The sequence below is a fragment of the Prionailurus bengalensis genome, chromosome C2 (genome assembly GCF_016509475.1).
Source record: "Prionailurus bengalensis isolate Pbe53 chromosome C2, Fcat_Pben_1.1_paternal_pri, whole genome shotgun sequence".
Classification (NCBI taxonomy): domain Eukaryota; kingdom Metazoa; phylum Chordata; class Mammalia; order Carnivora; family Felidae; genus Prionailurus; species Prionailurus bengalensis.
In genome coordinates, this window is record NC_057350.1 from 24,623,010 (window position 1) to 24,634,095 (window position 11,086).

General features: G+C 37.8%; 1 pseudogene; it reads left to right on the forward strand.

The window, feature by feature from the left end:
* Window positions 1-879: 879 nt before the first annotated feature.
* LOC122490945 lies at window positions 880-9,990 on the forward strand (annotated as a pseudogene).
* Window positions 9,991-11,086: the final 1,096 nt, after the last annotated feature.

The following is an 11,086-nucleotide window of genomic DNA, read 5'->3' on the forward strand; positions in this document are numbered from 1 at the left end:
GAGACAGACGACTCACAGGTAATTTGCAAGAATTCCATGCACTCCTGGTTTGTCCCCACAGATAATCTGCATTTTGGGTGGGAATGCAAAAGTTCCAGAAGAATCTTGCCTCAGAACAATGGACTATGATAACAGCCTGTGAGTTCCACATGCTTTCCAGAACAACAATAATACAAAAAAGCAAAACAGTGACTTGAGGGCTGTTCTGTGGATTTCAAGACTGTGGGAGGAGTGTGATGAGCATCCCTGACAGTTATTCCTTTCTCAGGTAATAGGTTGAGTCCATATCCCTTCCTTATCTTCTCTGCAAAAGATTGCTTATAATTTGAATAATTACTGCTGCCAGAGGGTGATACACAAACACACACACACACACACACACACACACACACACATCAGCAAAATATACTTCTATATATTAATAATATATATTAATAACTTATATATTATAATATATTAATAATAAAATACATTGATATATATACAGTTCCAAACTTATATAACATTTACTTGACCACTACCATAGCCCTATCTTTTTGTAAGTGCTGCTGTTACTTTATAATGATAATGTCTTACTATTTCCACACTTTCTATTGGAGTCCCCAAAAATGGTGAAGTTTTTGTTCCAGTTCTTGGCACTAGCCGTAAGGGGAAAAAAAAGGAATGAAAGCTTAATTTTAATTATAATTAAACACAATATAGAACAATACAGAAAGTTTAGGAGGCTCTGAAAAGAAAAAAAAAATCATCCAATATAGCAGCTGGCGTGAGACTTAAACATATGTCATATCATTTCACTTTTCTTCTCAAGCACTTCGATGTTTTCTCATTTCTCAGACAACAAACTCTCAGTTCTAACAATGGCTTAAGAGGCCCACGATGATCTGTACTTGCTTCTCTTATATCTCTGACCCCATCCCTGTGACCCCCAGTTCACTCATTCTCCACCAGCCACACTGGACTCTTGCTGTTCTGGCATGTACCAGGTGGGATCTCAGAGCAGAGCCTCTGTTGCCACCGCTCCCTCCCCAGGCATGTTCTGCTCTCAGGACATTTGCCAAGTGCTGCTCCCTTGGCCTGTTCCACTGTATTTCCAGAAACCTGGCCACTTTGCTTGCTCTGTGTTACCTTATCAAGGAGCCCACGCCTACAGCTCTGTTGAAAATCCAATCCTATCCCTAAGCCCCACAAATGCAAATCATCTGGCTATTTTCTTTGTCTACTTCAATTGTCTTCTGAAATGCACTCTCTTCTGACAAAGCATAACTGACTTAGTTGTTTTGTTGATGGTCTGTGATCTTCCACCTGAGTGTGAGAAGCCAGGACTTGGATGCATCTCCAATGTTAGAGGGAGCCCTGCCATGTAGTTTCTACTCAATAAACATGCAACTCACACTGTTTTTTATTTTATTTTATTTTATTTTATCTTATCTTATCATCTTATCTTATCTTATTACTATTATCTTCTGTGTTTTTTTTTCCTGCCACGTGCATGGTTATTTCTTATCTTCCAGTGAGTTGTGTGTTTTCCAGCTCTCCATTAAGCTGTCCCCAGCCCTCCTCTCTGTACCAGATAGGAGCACAAGTCAGATTTGGCACGGTTTTAATAGCCTTTATCTATTTAGTAAGGAGGCATTTGGAAGTCTGATGTCTCTCTATGCCTGTGGGCTCATTGTCTGACAACTTTTCTCAGCATTTGGCAGCATTAAGAGCAACAGTTTCATAACTAACACCACTCTTAATCACTCACTCATCATAACTAACTTGTGAGGTCTTTCTGCCTGTCTGCTCCTTGGGCTTTGGCATTACACAGAGTTGTCTCTCCTGATTTTCTGGCCTGTAAGGGAAATCAATCCAGTGTCTGCCTGCTTGGTTGAGCCACACATCCCATGCAGACTTTCTTTTGGTGCTTCCCCTGAAGCCTGATGATCCTGCACACATTCAGCTGGTTCTAGCCTAACTACACATCTGAAACTATTACAACATTTACTGCTCCAGTCCTAAAGATCATCTCTTTCAACTTACGTTTTTATCTAAAATCAGTGCTTTGAATGTTTTGGAATACACTATGTTGTTAACATGATTTTTTTAAATGAGAGCAAAAGAAAAATATACGTGATTTTGGTAGAATTTAAGTTTGCATCTATTATGGATAAAGTCTTGCTAAGACTTTTTGTCTCTGATTTGGAAAGATATGAGTTTCTGGGGCCAAGTCAGGGCTGTGAAACGGACTGTGAATATGTCCGAAAAGCAAGACTATACAGGTAGCATCAAAAAGACAACAGTGTTTTCCCCAGACGGAACCATAAACTGCCAAAAGGGAAATTGTCACAGCTGCATTAATCTTCTTTCTCTTTGTTTTTTTCTCTCACTTGTGTCTCCGGAATTGTGGTAGTACAGAGCTGTACTGACATTGTATCCAATGAGTGGGGAGAGGAATCTCCCTCCATTACGTCCTAAATGATGAAAACATTTTTGTGATAAGAGCCTGTAATAGTCTAGAGTGTCTGATATTAGAAGGTAAATTACCTCTTTGGTGGAAAAGCTTTCAATCATTTAGGGTAAGCTCTCCCTCCATGGCCGTGACTTTGCCCATAAAAATAGAAGAGAATATAAAACTCTTCACATCATACAAAAGCATTTCCTTTACCTTTTAAAGGTAATCTTTAACAAAGGTAACAAAGGTAAATCTTTGCTTGAAGATTATGTGGATTAAATACCTAAAGATTTCTGATTTTTTTACCCATGACTTTTGAAGGAGATACATAGGCAAAAGTAAGATAAACGAATAATAATTTCAAAAGTTGTTTTAAATCTATTCTTGCTTCAAGATATAAAAGTATCAAAGTATGGAATAGTCTCATGGGCATATAATGTTAAATGGACCAAATTACTTAATGATCCTCTCAACACATGCTTTTGTAATTCAGATTTGCTCCTATAGCTTTGCATAGTTTATACAGTGTGCAGAATCTTAATCTCTTCATCACATCATCGGCATTCAAGATAATGAGGTTTTGACATATTTAAAAGGAGGTAAATCTAATGAAGAAATCATATACACAAGTCAAATTGCATTTAAGATGTTTCCCTACTTATCACTAGAATTAAAGGTGTAATTTAATATGGATTTTTGATTAAAAACAGATGGTTCACATCTGTTCCCCAAATGAAAAAAAAAAAGCCATTTTAACTGAAAAGTGTAAGTCACTGAAGTAATATCTGATGAGGAAGACATGTTGAATATAGTTTGATTCTGTCACCACAGATAGGTTCTGGTATCTGTCCACTGTAAAGTAACGAGAATAAAAATAAATACATTTGTAGAACAATATCCTCACAGGAATTATCCCATGTTACAAGATGTTCCAGAGGTTAGCTGTGTGAACTTTCAGGCAATGCAATCTTTTCACAATGAACCCAGCCAACAACCTAAGAGTTTGACAAACTTGAGGAGAAGGTGATATGGCCAAATAGTAGATTTTCAGCTAGCTTTTTGAGAATGAGGTTCTTTGTGAGACACAGGTTGTAAGGTAAACTCTATGATTCTTACCTCCTGGCATTCACATCTTTATGCTATGACTTCCCCTTGAGTGTGGCAGACCTGTTACTTGCTTTAATCTGATAGAATATGGCAAAGTTGATAGGGTATATGTGATCACATATACATGATTATGTTGATAAAACTGCAACACCCATATTGGGAAGAAACTTCCTTGCTGGCCTGGGAGAAGCAAGCTTCTATGTTCAGATCGAAAGTCAAAGAGCTGAGGGTAGCCAGAAATCAGCAAGAAAAATCAGATCTCAGTCCAGTAGCCTGAAAAGAAGTGAATTCTGTTAACAACCACGTGTGTTTGGAAGTAGGTTTCTCCCCAGTCAGACCTCGTAAGAGGCTGCAAACTGCAGCCTTAACCATCACCTTGATTGCCCGTTTAAGACCCTAAAGCAGAGTATCCAGCTAACCAAAGACAAGACTCTTGACTTGCAGAAAGAGTGAGACAATATATAAGTGTTATTTTAAGCTTCCAAATTTACGGCAATATTATTATGCTGCAATACATAGCTAATACAACCACTTTTGGACTCTGCATTTCATAAGATGTTCTTTCTCACTAAAGAAAGGCAAAGCATTCAAAATTAGCAGTGATGTTACAGGACCCATTGGAATGGTTAAAGGCGACACAGAGAGCTCTGGCCCTTTAGAAATGGTGAGAAATGATTTGCATAAAGGTAATGCTGCTAAAACTTCTGTAAGAACCAATGAGAATATAAGTTATCCAATTGAATAGGGTGGTATCTTGAAGGAAATAATCATTTTTCAATAATCATTCATTCAGTTTGATAGCACATCAAGGATGGTGAAGGTGCTTAGAAAGCATTCCTGTGCGCCGTAGTGATTATGAATGCAACATCTTTGTAGGATGCTAAGATATTTTATGAACATAAGGAGCACTATTCCTGAAACTAAGAGGCCACATTACTTTTAGAAGACACCACCTTGAAACACAGATAGGCATATGACCAAGAATATGTTCTAAAAGTATAGTTAAGGTCATGATCTTAGATTGAAGGCAAGAGCCAGTTTGCAAATTTTAACAGTGAAATCCTTAGTTTTAAATTATTAAAATATAGAGTATAATAATTAAGCTGTGGATATATAAGAAAATTGAACATTATCATATATTTACCCATTATAAATTTTTAAAATTTTTGCCATAATTTATCAGTTCCATATAAATTATAGTATCTGCAAATTATTTTCTAGATTGTAGAATCAATTACAAATATGCTTTCTCAAATATATGCTAATATATATTTTTTTAAGTCAGGTTAAGGATTCAGTAAGTAATTGTATGAAAATAAGAATGTTCTATATTGCCTTTTCACTTACTAGGTTCTTATGACTTTAACCCATTTCTTTATGGAAATCTCATGTCTGAAAGGTGCAATATACCATTTTGTTCCTGTTAATTTATTTTCACTTTCTCACTTATAGAGAATACCTACAGATAATGGATTGATGTAGACATTATCATCAGTATAATTTCATAACTCTCAGCAGATAAGCATTAAAGAGTTTTCTTCCACAATGGCAGATGGCAGCATGTTAGATAATTGTAAATTATTACATATAAGAATTATACTGTGATGGAAGCTAGAAAGAAAAAGGGACTGATAATTTTTTTGAGAAGACAAGAAAAATGAAAAATGAATTTTAAAAATCGGGAGTTGTATATCACTACAGTATTGACCAAACTGTATTTTTTTGAACTATCATTCACCACAAGTGGTCCAACGACACAACAGGAGAGGAAAAAAGTCAAGTCCTACAGAGATTGCAGATGACAGCCCAGTGCTCAAATTCCTAATCAAATCACCACCATCTGCGTAACTTGTGATCAAATCTGCTTTTGCATTTGGCTTTTATCTCCTCAGGGGTATTAGTCTTAATGCACAGATACCTTAAATAGAGAAGAATAATGGATTTGAAGATGAAAAAGAATAGCATGACCCACAGAGAATAAGAGTCAAGAGCTCTGTTTATTATTATTACAAACTCTTTGTCCATGTGTTTGTAACTGTTTCCCAAGATTTAACCGATTGTGTACAGGGGAGACATGATGTTCTGCATTCTGACCCCTCTGTATTACCTGTCAGCTCATAATTGATAAATGTTAATTAACTGACTCACTGGCTAAATACTGCCTGGAAAACACAAAGAGTAATCCTGAGATCAGGGAATTCGTTATTTCTGGGGTACACACAGGGTACTCCCTTGTTACTTTCTTCCTGCTTTCCAGAACACATCTAATCTATGTATTTAAAAGTGTATTGTGTTTCTTTCCTTGTTTTAAAATTCTTGTACCTGGATTGGTGAACCAGGATGAAATGCATACCGGTGCATTTCTGCAGAGATCAATGACACTGTAGTTCATTTTGACATGAACAGAGCCAGAAATACAGATACTCTTAAACCTTATATGTTATTCAGTGCTTTTCAAATATATAACAGAACTAACTTAAATATGCCTCATAGAAGCCCAAAGCAGAAATGCATGGAAATTTAGGAAGAAACTGAAATCAAGCATTGTAAAGCTCTTGGCCTTTCTCTTTTCTCCCTGTTTCCCTATTTATCTATTTATTTCCCCTTCTAGAAATGCCTTTGCTTCTCTAGACCCCATGACAAATCTGTCTATCTGTATTGATATTGAGGTTATGTGTTATAATTCCAGCCTTGTGAACTGGCTAATTGGTCCCAGTTGCAAATTCAGGGAAACATACGACAATGAGCCAACTTGGAAAGGTGTCCATTGCTAATCTATCCAGAGAGGGCCAAGAGAATGAGCCATAGTGGAATATAATGGTTCATAGCAAATTTCCCAAAAAAGCAGAAGCTTGTCTATAGTGTAATCTTAGAGTGAATTGTACAATGAATCTTAGAATGTAATCTTAAATGAATCAAGAAATATCATTCCACTTCAAGGTTTTAAAACTTCGATCACTTTTATCACTGTGTCTTTTGTATTGAACTCAGCAATGTGTACACATCTCCAAGAAAGGCACCTGACTTTTGTCCTCTTCATTTCCACAAATAAAACAGGTGAGAGGCAACTGTCAAGAAAAGTTTAATCCAAGCTGAAATTACTAGATAAATTAACAGTGCAATCCCTTGCTTTCATTATCTTTTCATTTCATACAGTTTCACATTTTTAAAAAGGAATTCATGAATATATTTACATGAAAATAACATAAATGCAATAGACACTATAGAGGAAGGGCCAAGAAATTTTCTAGGTCTGTTAGGCACAGCTTTTTTTCCCTTTCTAGACACTGCTTTTTCTTTTGTCAATTTAAAGGAAGGTAGTAAATGTTTAAATCAATTTTCATTTTGTTCAAAATGCTCAATCACTAAAACCAAGTGATAACCTGTTCATTTCAGATACTTAATGAAAACTAACAAAAGGTATGAAAAACATCTCCTACCAGTGGTATGCTAGATCCAGCATGTGCTGGATAATGAAAGCTGTTTTTACAAGTTGGTTATTAAATACAGCTGTCCTTGAAAGTTAAGCTATATAAACTTACTTGAATTATTTTTAAAAGGTAATAAAGGCTGAAAACTGCATCCTAATTATTTTACTGTATTTTACTATCATGTATGGTCTTGAGGTTATTTTGTCTATTTAATCTATACGGGGGAAATACATAATAGTGTACTACAACACATTTCTTCTAACTTTACATTCAATAACATAATATCACATTGGTAGTTCAAAAGTCGTCATAACAGGGATGCATAATCAGACCATAGAAATGGGCAAATGTTACAATCAGGGTTTTTTCTTGTTGTTTACCGAGCTTATTGTTAAACATTTATCAATCTACTGTATGTTAGTCTCTAGAAGTATGAATTATATATTTTGGGGCATTACACTGCAGTTATCTAGAGATAGATAAACTAAAAATCCCAAAGAACATGCTAGAAGAAAAACATTAGCTGGGGAAAATGACCTGTTTTGCTTCATTTCTTCTGCTTGAAAGTGTTGATACCTTGTAGTTTGCGGAGTGCTCAGTGCAGTATTATGGGAAGTATGGGACAGTTACTTGAACCAGGTTAATTAAAAACTCCAGAGATGATTGATGAATACCCAATGAAAAGATGTGGCAGGAGATTCAGAAGGAGGGGTCAGGAAGAAAGATAAAAATGTTTAAAATATTTTATTTTTAGAAAACAAATGTGCTAGGTAGGGTGTAAGTCAATGTTCTCCTCCCTCATTAAGATGTACGTTATCCAGGAGGCTTTGGATTTGGACATAATATTGAAGTTTGGGAGTCATCCTAAGATGGAAAAATAAGCCCAACCAAGATACTACAGTCCCCTTAAATCCAGTCACCACTTTCAATCTATTAGATTGTCAAAAGTTATCTTAATGTATTCATTACTCAACCTGTTTCTTTTTTATAAAACAATGAAAATAATCTTTCATAAAAGTAGCTACGACTCTTTCACCTCCATTTTAGACGAGTTCGGGCACGTGCAGGGTGATATGTCCGTACTTTCACCGCCATTTTAGACCCAGCTCCATACAAGGCTCCACTGCTGCTGTTGCAGCTTGACCTGGACCGCGTGGCTGGCACCCGCAGTGGACAACTCAGCCACCATGAGGATATGAATGAATACATCAGTACAGAGGAATTTGCAGAGGGATGTAAGATCAACGCCAGCAGAATGACAGTAAAATGTTTACTGCGACAGAGGCAAGAAAGACCTGACTGAATATTTGTCTCAATTTGGGGAAGTTGTAGACTGCACAGTTAAAACAGACCCAGTGACTGGAAGATCAAGAGGATTTGGATTTGTGATTTTCTTTTTTCTTTTTTTTTCAACGTTTATTTATTTTTGGGACAGAGAGGGACAGAGCATGAACGGGGGAAGGGCAGAGAGAGAGGGAGACACAGAATCGGAAACAGGCTCCAGGCCCTGAGCCATCAGCCCAGAGCCAGACGCGGGGCTCGAACTCACGGACCTCAAGATCGTGACCTGGCTGAAGTCGGACGCTTAACCGACTGTGCCACCCAGGCGCCCCATGGATTTGTGCTTTTCAAAGACGCTACTAGTGTTGATAAAGTTTTGGCACTGAAAGAACACAAACTGGATGGCAAATTGATAGATCCCAAAAGGTCTAAAACCTTTTGGAAAATGTTTATTTATTTATTTTGAGAAAGAGAAAGAGAAAGAGAGCATGTGCATAAGAGTAGGGGAGAACAGGGGCGCCTGGGTGGCGCAGTCAGTTAAGCGTCCGACTTCAGCCAGGTCACGATCTCGCGGTCCGTGAGTTCGAGCACCGCGTCAGGCTCTGGGCTGATGGCTCAGAGCCTGGAGCCTGCTTCCGATTCTGTGTATCCCTCTCTCTCTGCCCCTCCCCCGTTCATGCTGTCGCTCTCTGTCTTAAATAAACGTTGAAAAAAAAATTAAAAAAAAAAAAAAGAGTAGGGGAGAACAGATAGAGAGGGAGAGAGAGAATCCCAAGCAGGCTCCGCACTATCAGCACAGAGCCCAACTTAGGGCCAGATCCCAGGAACCATGAGATCATGACCTGAGCTGAAATCAAGGGTCAGTCGTTTCATCGACTGAATCACCTAGGTTCCCCAAGGCTAAAGATTTAAAAGAAAAAGAACCCCCCCAAAAAGGTTTCTGTGGGTGGATTGAGCTCAGATACTTCTGAAGAACAAATTTAAAAATGTTTCAGAGACTTTAGACAGATTGAAAATATTGATGTTCCCACAGCTACAAAAACAAATGAAAGAAGAGGATTTTTTTTTTATCACATGTACTGACTAAGAGCCAGTGAAGAAATTGTTAGAAAGCAGATATCATCGATTTGGTTCTGGGAAGTGTGAAATCAATTGCACAACCCAAAGAGGTATATAGCAGCAACAGCAACAAGAAGAAGGAGGAAGAGGGGCTGCAGCTAGTGGTCAAGGTGGTGCTAGAAGCCTTCTCATGGATGAAGTCAGCACCAACACTGGAACCAAGGATTTAATAACTATTATGATCAAAGACATGGAAATTACAGTAGTGCCTATGGTGGTAATCAAAACTGTTGTGGCTAGGGCCACTATGATTATATTGGGTATAACTATGGGAACTATGGATATGGACAGGGATATGCAGACTACAGTGGCCAACAGACACTTAGGGCAAGGCGTCTGGAGGGGGTGGCGATCACCAAAACAATTACCAGCCATACTAAAGGAGGATGTTGGAGAAAACAAGAGGAGCTTGCTCAAGTAACCCATCTTGCAGGATGACAGTGAAGACTGGCCTTCTGTTGATCTAAAATGATTCTTTTGTAAAAGACTTCTCATGTACAAGACACAACTGTGTCCAACTGCTGATAGCCGCCAATTAGTTTTCTATGTATTTACTTTGTCTTTTATGTGTCATGACTCGATGTGGATTTCTGTTTATACAAATTTTATTTGTGTGATTTCCTGTTAAACCTCCAACAAATGCTTCCCTATGTGATTGTTTCTCTGTGTCAGGTACTAAATAGCTCTGTAAAAGTATAATTTTAAATAAGCAATAATTAAGGCACATTTTATTTTGTAAGGAGTTTGGGTCCATACAGAGAAACCGTGGTCCTTTAGGAATAGCCAATGTCACCCTGTTCCCCATTTTTGTTAGATGTATTCTGTGCTCCAAGGCTTTGTTTCCCTGTTAACTGAGGTTTCCACCACATCTTGAATGTTCCTTCTCTGTATATCTGGAGACCCTGTCATAGTGTTGTCATTAGTGGAAGCCTTCTAACAGACCCTGAATTTTCTGGATTATATTTTGACATTTTAGCATATGGTGTTAGCTCTTTCATGAACAAAAATCATTGTGTTTTGTTCCTGTCTCTGGAAAGCCATTTGTTATGATATGCTAAATCAGACTTCATCAGTGCTCTGCTAGAAAGACCTTTGGCTAATCATAATACCATGACTTTAATTATTCTGTTGATAAAAATGTCCAGATATACCCATGGAAAAAGCACTGTTAAACTGTGTATTGGAGCTACATTTTAACAAGGATTTTGGCATACAGATATGAGATTGTTAAAATTTGAGCAAAAGTTAGGGGCGCCTGGGTGGCGCAGTCGGTTAAGCGTCCGACTTCAGCCAGGTCACGATCTCGCGGTCCGGGAGTTCGAGCCCCGCGTCAGGCTCTGGGCTGATGGCTCAGAGCCTGGAGCCTGTTTCCGATTCTGTGTCTCCCTCTCTCTCTGCCCCTCCCCCGTTCATGCTCTGTCTCTCTCTGTCCCAAAAATAAATAAACGTTGAAAAAAAAAAATTTAAAAAAAAAAAAAAAAAAAGTTATAAGTCAGGGAAAGACAGATATCATATGATTTCACTCATATGTGGAATTTGAGAAACTTAACAGATGAACATAGGGGAAGGGAAGAGGAAGAAAAAATAAGATAAAAACAGAGAGGGAGGCAAACAATAAAAGACTCTTAAATACAGAAAACAAACTGAGGGTTGCTGGAAGGGAGGTAGGTGGGGGGATGGGTTAAGTGGGTGATGGGTATTAAGGAGAGCA